Source organism: Sorex fumeus, unplaced genomic scaffold (genome assembly GCF_029834395.1).
Source record: "Sorex fumeus unplaced genomic scaffold, SorFum_2.1 ptg000014l, whole genome shotgun sequence".
Lineage (NCBI taxonomy): Eukaryota > Metazoa > Chordata > Mammalia > Eulipotyphla > Soricidae > Sorex > Sorex fumeus.
In genome coordinates this window covers 17,559,063-17,572,772 of record NW_026606071.1, presented here as the reverse complement: position 1 = coordinate 17,572,772, position 13,710 = coordinate 17,559,063, and positions in this window count along the sequence as shown.

Sequence of the window (13,710 nt, the reverse complement as noted above, 5' to 3'; positions counted from 1 at the left end):
ATAATTATCTCCAACCCAAATAAAATCCAGAAGATGAAATGACCTTTTTCTTTGCACCATAAATTATAATTAAGGCCATAAAATGCAGCTTTATTCCATTAATTAATATGCTTTCCTGTCAAAATGTCACCTACCCTTTTCTAACATTATAGCCAACTTATATCATTTTAAACTATTGATGCACTGAACTAAATGCAGTTAATTTTGTATCCTCATAAATGCTCTGTGTTTTACTCTTCTGTTTTTTGATTGCTTTTCTTCTCATAGTCCTAAAACTAAAGTGTGAGGGTAACTGAATATTGCTTGGACAAGACCTATGATGTGGATGATAAATTTTCATAAATATTGTCTGGAAAAAAATTATAAGCTCTCTCTCTCTCATTTGTTTTCATTGTAAGGTCACACCCAGTGGTGCATGGAGACTACTCTTGGCTCAGTTTTCAGGGTTTGTTCCTGGCAATACTTAAGAAACCATGTGGTACCAGGGATCAAACTCATACCTCCCATATGCAAAGCATGTAGTTCAATTCTTCAAACTGTCTATTTGGCCGCAGAGTCTTCTTTCTGAGGGTCAATATTCTAATTCTACCAAATCCTTCCTGTTCCTTCCCAGTGGACTTTCCTGATACTTTGAAGAACTCTCCTTTAAGTTCAGCCAAGAATCTCCTCTGCCCTCCTTCTTACTGTTTTACTTTCTTTTTTCCAGGCATAGAAAACTCCTCCAATTCTCCCTAGAATAAATTCTTCTCAAATTGCAAATCCAAGTGAAGTCATGCTTTAGCTTCCTCTTTTCCAGCCTAATCTCTTATACTGATTGGTTCCATTTTCTACCTTTAAAAGATGTTTCATTTGCCATTGGAATGAGGGTGGGTGTCAGGTGGATAAGGAAGGGAATGGGAACACTAGGACAAAGGTAGAGGAGAAAAGTCATTCCTCTGGTTGCAGACTTGAAGGAGGGAGAAAAACTGGGGACATGGTGGAGGGAAATGGATACTGGTGAGGGGACTAGTGTTGGAACATTGCATACCTGAAACTTAATAATGAATAACTTTGTAACTCTGTAACTCAAGATGATTGAAAACAAATAGTAGTTTTTTAAAAAATGCTTTAGTGGCATATCTACACAATGGACTATTATTAGACCACAAAAAGAAGTGAAGTGCTGACTCATGCCACCTCAGGAATAAACCTCAAAAATATTATACCACATAAAAAAATAGCCTCAGAAGGTCACATGTTGTGGCTCCATTTCTGTGAAATATTCAAAAGAGGCAAATGCACAGAGACAAGAGCTGAAAGAAAATGAAATAGGGAGTGATTGCATAATGGGGCATATGTTTTATTTTGGTGTGATGAAATATTCTAGAATTAGTGGTACTGGTTGCATCACAGCTTGAATATGCTTAATTCCACCAAATTCTAGACTTTGAAGTGATGGATTTTATGTTATGCATACATTTGTATATATGCATGCTCATGCACAGTGCTTAAACCTTTCTCTGAAGCCCTTTTATTCCCCTTTTAAGAGCATAAAGTATGATGAATCATATTCCTTAAAAAATAACGATGGAAATACCATATGAATTATAGCTCTTATCCAAAGGATATAGAGATAAGATCTTCAGAAAATGTTGGAGACATCCAAGCACTCATGGTTCATGTAGCAACGTTGCTCATATAAAATGATAATGATGGTTCAATTGTTAAAAAATTAAGCACTATAGAGATAATACAAAGGTTAAGGCACTTGCCATTTGGTCCCTTGAGTACCACCAGTAGAGACCCCCTCTCACAGTCAGGAGTAGCATCTGAGCACCTCCAAACCACAAAAATAAAACAGCAACAAAATGTGGAAGCCTTTATCACTGTATCACTGTCATCCCGTTGTTTGTTGATTTACTCGAGTGGGCACCAGTAATGTCTCTATTCCTTCCAGCCCTAAGATTTTTAGCAGCCTCTTCTTACTCGTCTTTTCCCAACTATTGGAGGCTCTTTCAGGGTCAGGAATGAAACCTGTTGTCGTTACTGGTTTTGGCTCATCGAATATGCTATGGGGAGCTTGTCCGACTCTGCCCTTCTCACAGAGTCAGGAGTAACAACCGAGCACCATCATGTGTGGCCCCCCCAGACCACAAATAAAAAAAACAAGCAGCAACAAAATGTGGAAGCCTTGAAAAATAATTAAATGTAAAGGTGAAATTATGTCATTAGGGACAAAATAGATGAAATTTGAGGTGCTTATGTTAACTGAAATATGTAAGGAAGTGGAAGACCATTATTGGTTGGTTTCACTTATAAGTGGACTATGCATAACTACCAAAAAATAAACAATTAGTGAAAAACAAAAACAAAAAAACCCCTGCTAGATTCAGTAGATAAACTGTGGTAGTTACCAGAGACAAAGATGAAAATAGACAGGAGGAACAGGTAAAGGAATCTTTTGGAAAGTGGGATGATGCTGAAATGTTGGTGTGGGAAATCCTATACACATATGGATGTTCTAAGCTATTCTCCTAAATTTCTTCATTTAAAATTATAATAAATCAATTTTTCAAAAGGAGAAAAAAAGGACAGGCTCATAGAGAAATTACATTGAAAAGATGACATCTCAGCAGGAGATAAAGTTCAACGGGCCAAAGCTTGAGTAAGACACTAGACTCATTCATTTATCAACAAATACTTATGGGGGTATGGTGCTGCCAACAGTTTAACCTGTACCTGTGGGGCAAGTGCACCAGCACCCTGATGATGCCTTCAGGATTTCTGATACTCCAAAATTGCTGCTGTGCCTTTGGCCAGACCCCAACAACTTGTGACCAAGTTTACCAAGAAATTAAACAGCCAAAAGATAGGTATGTGGGAGCCGCCACCACAAACCACCTCCGGCTCAGCTATGCAAGCTCATTTATTGGCCTTATTTTAGAGGCTCATAGATAAATCTTGAACAAGATCAAAAGTCACAGATAAGCTCAGACACACGCATACCTGAACACACTCTGGGGTAAATTGGAGGGGGTGGGTTGGCCTGGTGGCCCACCCAAGCAGAGCCCCCAAAAGTCCCTTGCTTCCACAATCCAAAATCGCCATCATAACCCCAGTCTGACACCACCATTTCAGGATGGACCTCACCAAGATATAATCTGCTGAAAATTCTGGTATGCGGGTTTTGTGACTGAAATCTCCAGGTTTTCTCAGAGTTGGGATGGGCTGCCTCTCCCCCCTTCCCAGTACACATGGACGCACTGACAGTCACCCCCATAAACCAACTCCAGTGCCCCCTGTAAGCTCTACTACTGGCCTTGCTTCAGAGACCCGTAAATAAATCTCGAAAGAGATCAAAAGCCACAGTTAAGTTCAAACCATGCATGGCTGAACAGACCGGGGCAAATTGGAGGGAGGTGGATTGGCCTGTGCCTATCCAAGCAGAACCCCTGGCAGCCACTTACTTCCACAATCCAAAATCGCCACCATACTCCCGCCTGACTCCAGTCTCAGGATGGTCCTCATCAAGATATAATCTGCTGAAAATGTTGTAATGTGGATCTTAGTACATCAACAGCCCCAGCCCAGAGACACAGCAGCAGTCTTGGGAGACAAAACAGCACCGGAGACCATACTAAACCAATTTCATCGGGGCACCCCATATGGAACAGACGCAGTCTCCCCACCAACTCCAGATGGAATCCCAGTGACCAAGAGCTTCCACAAGCAAGGCCCAGGTATGCGGATTCTAGGACTAAATCTCCAGGCCACATGGCAGCAGAGGACCCAGACTGTCCCTCCTCAGGTCCCTGCCTACCCAGAAGACTGGATGTCAAGTCCACAATTTGCCTCCAGGTGCCATCTTAGTGCACTAACAGCCCTGGCCCAGAGACTCCCAACTGAATCCCAAAATGGATTAATGCCAGAGATATCTTCGGAACCCAACTATTTATAATCTAGAAATATAAATTTACAATCGCAGCTGCGTGAGCTCTCATGATATTCAAAATGAGCAATTGAAAATAAATTATCTAGTGTCTATCCCTGGCAGGTAAGCTTGAATGGTGGTGGGAAAATTCAAGCAAAACATAATGCCCTAAGTTAGAGAGAGGGATTTAGGGAAATTGTCTGCCATAGAGGCAAAGTGAGGACTGGACTGTGTGTGTGTGGGGGGGGGGGGGGGCACTAGGGATATTGGTGGTGGGAAATGTGCACTGATGGAGGGAGGGTGTTACATCATTATGTGGCTGAATCTCAAACATCAAAGCTTAGTAACTCTATCTCATGGTGATACAGTAAAATTTTTAAAAATAAGTAATGTGAAGTTCATTTCCAATTCAATCAGCTTAATCAATAACTGAACAAATAATAGTATTCCTACGTTATTAAAAAAATACTTGTTCATTATCCACAAGGTGATAATTATTTTAAAGGTATGAATGTACTCAAATGCACATTCCAGGTTTGGTTTGGTTCTGATGAAGCTGATAATCCAACAAATCGTTTTCTTGGTTTTGCACGAGTGAATAATAAATGTATTCTCTGACCTTGTTGGACAAACAAAAAAAGAAGAGATAATATTTTGCTATACTTGTCTTTCTTAACCTTTTATCTTTTGTAATTTTTTATAACAAAAATATGACTATTGCAAAAGCTAAGTGAGGTAGTGTATATGGATATGATTTGTGCTTTGTAAAATACTATGCAAATTATTATTAGAATTCTAGTTTTAATCTTGATTTGTTTCTATAAAAGCACTGAATTCCAGTCAATTATGAAACTAGTATGTTTTTTTCATAATATATGTTGAGGTGAAGGAGAAGACTCCTTAATATACAGACGTCTGTCCATTCTGCAAAATTCAGAAAATCTAGAATAGTTTATTTTAATGAACTGTCATCCTTTCCCTAGCTATATCTACCATGAACATTTAACATATGTCCTTAGGCAATGATAGATCATCTGGTTCAGAGAATGAACACTGCTGAAGATGGTTCTATCACTGTTAACTTTGAGAGATGTGTCTCGCATCCCTGAATCTTAATGTCTTTTCTGTAAAAGGAGGAGATGACCATAGCATCTTCCTTATTATGAGGGTGAAATAAAGCATATGCAAAGACATATCACATACCTATATAAAGCATTTAGCATAGCTATCCATATATATATAATACATATTCAGAGATAGGTATAAAATTTTCTCATTGCTTCTTACTAGTGAGGCAGCAATAAACACATCTATCTCAGTCAGTGCTTTAGCTTATTAAGTAACTACTTAAATGAAACTCCCAAGTGTATTATAGTGGAACTTCTTTGAATTAAAAGTTCCTTCCAAGAGTAGATTTTACAATCTGTGTACCAAAATTTCCAATTTTATACTGTTTATCATTCTTCTTTGCATATAGCAGAGGAAACAATTAATATTTTAATAGATGAACCCCTGAGTTCCTTTTAAATGAAACTGCTAAACTTTTTGTTTAGCAGAATACTTTGACATGAATAGTAGATGCTCTCTATAGCACAGAGAATAAAAGACTGTAACACAGACCACCCAAATAAGACTCATACAAGATTAATCAGAAATGGAGTGTGGAGTAGAAGGGCACAGTTCAAAGAGGAAATGAAAGCAGGAAAGGTACAAAGAAGGAGAAAGGGGAATAAATATAAAGCCTGTTATTATAAACTGTTATAAATGAGAAACTTGGAGTGGTGACTTAATCAGATTACATTTAAAACCTACATTCATAATATTATGAGTTTCTCTATTTTGTTAAATGTGTACACTACCCATTACTCCAAACCTTTGTTATAGTATTTTTGCTCATACTTTCGGTGAACAGATTTAGTATATATCAAGAAAAAAAACTGAGCTATGTATTTGGGCCAGTGTGTAGCAGGGAAGATGACGTCTCCATGGGGAAAAGAGATGAGATTAACACTTTAAAAGGTACAAAGTCTGGGAATCAGAACTATTATAATATGAGCTCCTATTGTGGGTTACGTAGTGTCCCTCCAAAATTAATTTATACTAAACGTCATAGTATGTGACATTATTTCGAAAATAGTAATTGGGATCTCCAGGTAAAGTCATACTGGATTTAGGAATTACCCTAAATCCAGTAACTGGTGTCTATATAAGAAGAGAGAATAGAGAGGGAGAGAGAGAAGATGACATGAAGAAAGAGAAGGAATAGTAGAAATTACTCCCTTACAAACTAGGGAATGCCTGGGGCTAGCAGATATTAGAGAGGCCATGAAGACTTGAAAGAAAGTCCAGGAGACTTGAAAAGATTAAGTGATTTCAAACTTTTGGACCCCAGAACTGTGAAACAATTTTTTGTTTTCGAAATCACCCAGTTTTGGAAATGTATTACTACATTCCTGGGAAAGTGATATAACTTCTGGAAAGTGGCCAAAATCTTAAGGTTGGCAAAGCATCAAATTTATCAAAGCATATGGACAATCTGAGAATTAAACTGAACTCATTTAATTTTCAAAGGATAAGATGACCTCAGTTGTCATCTTGGTTACTTTATGTAGTGACGATAGTTTTGTCTTTTAACTTAACAATCTTTCTGCACTCTTCTTAATCATCTTCCATAAATCTGACCTAGACAGTCTGATCAAATAAGTTCATTTTTCCTCGTCATCTACAGAGTTTATGTAGTCTCTGTCTAGACTCAACTTTTGGTAGTTCTATCATTCATCTCTTATATTTTAATCTTCTAATTTTTAAAATAATACTGAACTCTGAAAATCCCATGCTTGCCTCCTCCTCCATTCCTTTGTATATACTATTCTATGATTTCCTTACCTCACTCACTACTTAATAAATATCTCATTACCTCAATTCCTGCTTCTTCTGGGAGGCTTAACTCCGTTTATCAAGGTTCTTCCAAGTTTCTCTGTAAGTAGTGATGTGTATATGTGTTTAGGGGTGTGTGTGTGTGTGTGTGTGTGTGTGTGTGTGTGTGTGTGTGTGTGTGTTGGTAGATCTCAAAAAATATTCTACGTACTTGTTCTCTTGTTTTCTCTCTTCTCAATGAATTGTAAATTTTAGGTCAGAGAATGAGGCTTTTCCCAAACTGCATCCTGATGCCAGCACAGTTTTACATGGCAGCAAGTAAACTGGCAGTGAAGTCCTCAGATCTGGCTTAAATCTAGATATCTCCACCCTGTATTTGTGGCTGTGGAAAATGCTCATAACTGAGTCAATCCATTCTGCTGACAAAACTTCCGATTTTGCTTAAGTGTGTGCCAGCATGGATTCTCCCATCTCTAAGAAAGTGGACCCTGCCACTATCTATTGAGTGTAAATTACACCTCACCTCAGCCTGTAAGCGGAAGTTTGTAGAGTTTCCAAATGAAATTCCTCCTCCCTCATAGGAGGAAGGTGTAAAGGGGAGTTCCCTGTCCTTCACCTCCTCTGAATGCCATTCCTTCCTAACACCTCTGCAAGGAAGGGCAAGAGGATCATACAGCCCTGTACTATGAGCTCTGATCTGACAGCAGTCATTAAATCAGCACTAGCAATACTTCCCACCCAACTTGTTGTAATGTGAGGGGTGGGGGGAGGGGCGTCTCATTTATTGACCACAGATGCTAATATTTGAAGCCAAATTTACCTTTTTTTTGCATGTGGTGACTTTGAAAGTCACTCACCATCTCTACTAAGTTTCAGTGTGCCAAATATCCTTTGCCACCAATTGGCTCAAGTTAAAAAGCATGCATGAGCTTTTTTGCCATTCGGATTTCTTCTTTGAGAAAGTTTCTGTTCATTTCATTGCCCCATTTTTTGATGGGGTTGGATGTTTTCTTCTTGTGGAGTTCAACCAGTACTTTATATATCCTTGATATCAACCCCTTGTCAGATGTGTATTCAGCGTATATCCTTTCCCATTCGGTAGACTGTCTTTGTATTTTGGTCACTGTTTCTTTTGAGGTGCAGAAGCTTCTTAATTTAAGATAGTCCCATTTATCTATCTCTGTTTTCACTTTAGCATCAATGTCATGGAGGGTTTTGCCAACTTTGTCTTCAATGTACCTTATGGTTTCTGGTCTGATGTTGAGGTCTTTAATCCATTTTGATCTTACTTTTGTACATGGTGTTAGGCAGAGTTCTGAACCCATTTTTTTTGTATGTGGCCGTCCAGTTTTGCCAGCACAATTTGTTAAAGAGGCATTCCTTACTCCACTTCACATTTCTTGCACCTTTATCAAAAATTAGATGATCATATGATTGAAGGGAGATGTCAGTGTATTCAACCCTGTTCCATTGGTCTGAAGCTCTACCTTTGTTCCAGTACATGCTGTTTTAATTATTACTACTTTGTAGTAGAGTTTGAAATTAGGGAAGTTGATTCCTCCCATTTTCTTTTTCCCAAGAATTGCTTTAGCTATTCGTGGGGGCTTCTTGTTCCATATGAATTTCAGGAGTGTTTGCTCCATTTCTTTGAAGAATGTCATGGGTATCCTTATAGGGATTGCATTGAATTTGTACAATGCTTTGGGAAGTATTGCCATTTTGACAATGTTAACTCTCCCGACCCATGAGCAGGGGATATCTTTCCATTTTCTCATGGCCTCTTTTATTTCCTGAAGTAGCATTTGGTAGTTTTCTTTGTACAGGTCCTTTACTTCCTTAGTTAAACTGATTCCTAGGTACTTGATTTTCTGGGGCACAATTGTGAATGGGATATCCGAATGGCAAAAAAAGCACGTGAGAAAATGCTCTATCATTAATCATCAGGGAGATGCAGATCAAAACCATGATGAGATACCATCTCACACCTCAGAGACTGGCCCACATCCAAAAGAACAAAAGCAGCCAATGTTGGCGTGGATGTGGCGAGAAAGGGACACTCCTTCACTGTTGGTGGGAATGCCGACTGGTTCAGCCCTTTTGGAAAACATTATGGACGATTCTCCAAAAATTAGAAATTGAGCTCCCATTTGACCCAGCAATACCACTCCTGGGAATATATCCCAGAGAGGCCAAATGTGTAGTCAAAGTGACATCTGCCCTTGTTTATTCATTGCAGCACTCTTTACAATAGCCAGAATCTGGAAAAAACCTGAGTGCCCAAGAATAGATGACTGGTTAAAGAAACTTTGGTACATCTACACAATGGAGTACTATGTAGCTCTTAGAAAAGATGAAGTCATGAAATTTACATACAAGTGGTACTACATGGAAAGTATCATGCTAAGTGAAATGAGTCAGATAGAGAGGAATAGACATAAAAAGATTGCATTCATCTGGGTGACATAAAGTAACAAAAATAGGGGATTAATACCCAAGAATAGACAAGATCAGTACCAGGAGGATTACTCCATGGCTTAGAGGCCAGCCGGGCATTCTAGGGGAAAGAGCAGCCCAGATAGAGAAGGGAACACCAAATAAAGGGTGTTTGGAGGATCCTCCCAGGATGGGAGATGCATGTTGAAAGTAGACTATGGACTGAACATAACTGCCACTCAATGCCTCTTTTGCAGACCACAACACCCAAAAGGAGAGAGAAAACAAAAGGGAATGCCCTGCCACAGAGGCAGGGTGGGATGGGGAGGATGGGGGTGGGAGGGATACTGGGATCCATGGTGGTGGAAAATGGGCACTGGTGGAGGGATGGGTATTTGATCATTGTATAATCGAAACCCAAGCACAAAAATTTGTAAGTCTACAACTGTACCTCATGGTGTTTCACTAATAAAAATTTTTTAAAAAGGCAGAGGGACAAACACCCTTCCCCTCCCAGCCCCTCCTCCGGGGCTGTAGCTTAGTTCACAAAAAAAAAAAAAAGCATGCATGAACTGCAAAGTAATGTGAGCTTTTGACAGTGAGATCATGGTTATTAAACATTTCATGAGCACTTTTCCAAAAACTTGATTTGTATTATTTTTGCTGTTGTTTGGAGATAATGTGCTTTTATTGATTTGATTTAATCTGATTCAACCTGCTTTTGAGTGATAGCACAGCGGTAGGGCATTTGCCTTGCATGTGGCTGGCCCGGAGGAGCCAGGTTCAACTTCTCCACCCCTCTCGGAGAGCCCGGCAAGCTACCAAGAGTATCTCGCCCGCATGGCAAAGCCTGGCAAGCTACCCATGATGTATTAAATATGCCAAACACAGTAACAATAAGTCTCAAAATGGAGATGTTGCTGGGCCCGCTCGAGCAAAAATCAATGAACAATGGGAGGACAGTGCGACAGTGCCAATGATACAGTTTCAGGCATTCAACATTCCAACACCACACTCCTTCAAGAGTGCTTTCATTTCACTCCACCATTGTCCCTGATACACCCTAAATCTCCTTATCCCCTGCCTCTACAACTCCCTGCCCTCCACATCTCACTCTTATGCTGAGCACTGTTCTGTAGAACAGTTTTTAGGTTCTGTTACTTTTTATTAGTTATTCCTTTACCATGCTTCTTTATACCACACATATGAGAGAGCTCATTCTTTATCTTTCCTTCTGATTTACTTCAATCAAGTCAGCATGATATCCCCCAGTTCCAATCATGAAGCAGCAAACTGCATGATTTTTTCTTTTCTTATGGTCAAGTAGTATTCCACTGTAGTACAAAATGCACTGCAATTTCTTTATCCAGTAATCTGTTATTGGTCACTTGGGATGTTTCCAGATTTTGGATACTGTGGATAATGCTGTAGAGAATGTAAGAGGGCAAATATCTTTTCAGAATAGAATTTGGGGGACCTTGGGGTATATGACAAGAAGTGAAATTGCTGGCTCAGAGGGAAACTCAATTCTTTTTTTTGTATCCAAATTGTTTTCCAAAAAAGGTTGAAGCAATCAATAGTCAACATTCCAACTATTGGTAGATGAGGGTTTCTTTCCCCCAAACTCCATTCCTGCCAACAAGTCTCTCTGATATAAAGTCATATTTCATTGTTGATTGATATATTTCCCTTGTGATCAGTAATGCAGAACATTTTTTCATATACCAACTGGTCATTGTATATTCATTTTATATATCCTATGACATCCTATAAAGTATTATATATCTTAAGGAATTGCTTAAGCCAAACTTATATTTTCTTTTATGTTTTCTGATGGGAGTTTATATATCTTTTGTGGCCACACCCATCAGTGCTCAGGGGCTACTCCTGACTCTGTACTCAAGTATCACTTCTGTGGTGCTCCAAGAGACCAACCGTATATGAACCAGGGGCCAGCCATATCTTAGGCAAGAAGCTTAACCCTCCTACTGTCTTTCCAGTTACTTTGAAAAAAGTTTGTAAACTTAGGTTTTACATTTGAATTTGTGACTTTTTCTCATAAAATGTTTGAACATGGTCTGAGTTACACCCAAAGTTCAATGAGTACTTATTGATTGTCTATTATTTCTGCAGCATTTGTTGAAAAGAACATCTGTTTTCTATTTTTGTTAAACTCACCCTTTCAACTTTGTTAAAATATATGTATGGGACTTTATTTGACTCCTCTTCTTTATTCATCCTCCTTAACTAGCTATCTTGCTTATTATAGTTTTATAGTAAATCCTGAAGACAGAAAATTGTTTGGATTATTCTAAGTTTTTTGTATTTCTGAATAATTTTTAGAAATAACTTGTAAATTCTTTGAGAGTAGGGAAACTTTGTTCCCAAACATCAAAAATCTATTATGGTTTATTAAGCAAAAAAAAATTATCAGGAAAGTACTAGTAGCTCACAGAACTGAGGGGCAAAATGTTCGGGAAAAGAATAGCAAAATTGTTCTTAAAGTCTAGATAGCAGGAACTAATCTACTGCTACACCAGCCTATAAACTTTAACTATCAGGATCTGTAATGAAGTTTGGATCTCAAAAGTGCTAGCTCCCAGAGTAAATTGAGATGTTTCTCTTTATAACTGAATCCAATTGCATATAACCACAATATGATTTTACTGGCAGAAGTCCACATGACAACACCATATTACGCAATTCAATTAGAAGTTAAACGGGGTTGGAGGCTTAGTAAGCCATGTAATGTGGATCTTCGGCCTACTTGATAGGCTGCAGCAGTGATAAAGAAATTTCCTTTGTATCTATCCTTTTGCAGGGATAGAGCCATGTCTTGACAAGATCTGGAGACTTTCAGGATCGGGAGTGCAGAGTTTAAAAATCATCTCAAATTGGTTCATTTTGATGCCCAAATTTATGCCATATTTCAGAGGTATGTTATCTGGATCTCCTGACCTGTTGGTTTAAATTTAGGTGGCTCTTTTCATATGGCCAGGTTCTTCTTATCTGTTCTTACCTTCACATATTTGTTTTTCAGTATCTTCATGAACAAGAGGTTGTTTTTAATTGACCAAATAACTCACTCTTTTTATTGACCTTACAATTCCCTCAGTTGGAATGTCACTCTATTTCAAAGGCCTCTATCTTCTTATTAGCTGGGGCATTATAATGATAATACACTTAACATCTGATCTGTCAGGATTATTAAAATAACAGTACATAAAACAGGGTCCCCAGGAAAGGCTAATGCCACCGTTTAATTTTCCCCAGTTAATTCATAGTTGTTCCAACCTGTTCATTGTCCTTTCTCTAGTCCAAGGCAGGGCAGAACTTCTTAATCAATGGTCTACCAAGGGCTCACAAAGGGAAAAAGGGTAATTCACCATAAGAAATTAGAGTCTGCTATTGCCCAAAAGATGGAAAATGGGTTTTAGGTCACCAATAATAAATAGACGATATTTTGACTTTCACTTAATCACTTAACTTCCCGTTAGTTGTCGATTTGCTTGAGCAGGCGCCAGTAACATCTCCATTTGTCCCTGTCGCGTGCTAGTGTGGCCCAATGGCATCTGTTCGCTCTGGGAACATGAAGAGCCTCAAACCCATCGTTCGTGATCTTGATGAAGAAGTCTGACCATCTGGTAGGTGGGCGGCCACACGGTCTTTTGACATCCCGTGGAATCCAGTCGGTAACAGCTCTAGTCCAGCGGTCATCTTTAAATCTCATTAATTGACCAGCCCAAATTTCTTTTTACTTTAAGAAATTTTAATAATGGGGCTGGAGTGATAGCACAGTGGTAGAGCATTTGCCTTGCATGCAGCCAACCCAAGTTTTATTCCCAGCATCCCATATGGTCTCCTGAGCACCGTCAGGAGTAATTCCTGAGTGAAGAGCCAGGAGAAACCACTGTGCATTGCCAGGTGTGACCCAAAAAGAAAAAAAATTAATCATGAATAAATATGCAAATATAATGCTTTAAAATATTTTGTACAATCCTAGGTATCTATATTTTTGTTTCCAATGATGGAGCTCACAAAAATAAGTTATTTTTCATTCTGTTTAAGAGGAAACATTGTTGAATGAGCTTCTCAACAAGATCAGTGGGCTATTATAAAATGGACGGAGCTTGGGGGAACAAAATGTCAGAAATCTGGAGTCTTTGCAAAAGTGCGGGCATCCCCAAGTGTTTTCAAAGAGCATGGCACATTCTTAAGTGTAGGTCACAAAGAACAGAGAATGACAAAACTCAGCAGACAGGTAAGTACCATGCATTATTTCACTATTTGCACTCAGGTGGGTTACCTGAAATTAAATTTTGCAGTAACTTACCCAAGGCTATACAGGGATCATTAGTTTTTCAAGGATTCTGTAAATTTTCTTAAGGCATTTTAGTTCCATTTGGAAGAGGAGAAAAATAGCACAAGAATATTTTGATCATGGTGCTGGAGCATGAAACCTGATTTAATACCCAAAGGTCACTGCACTG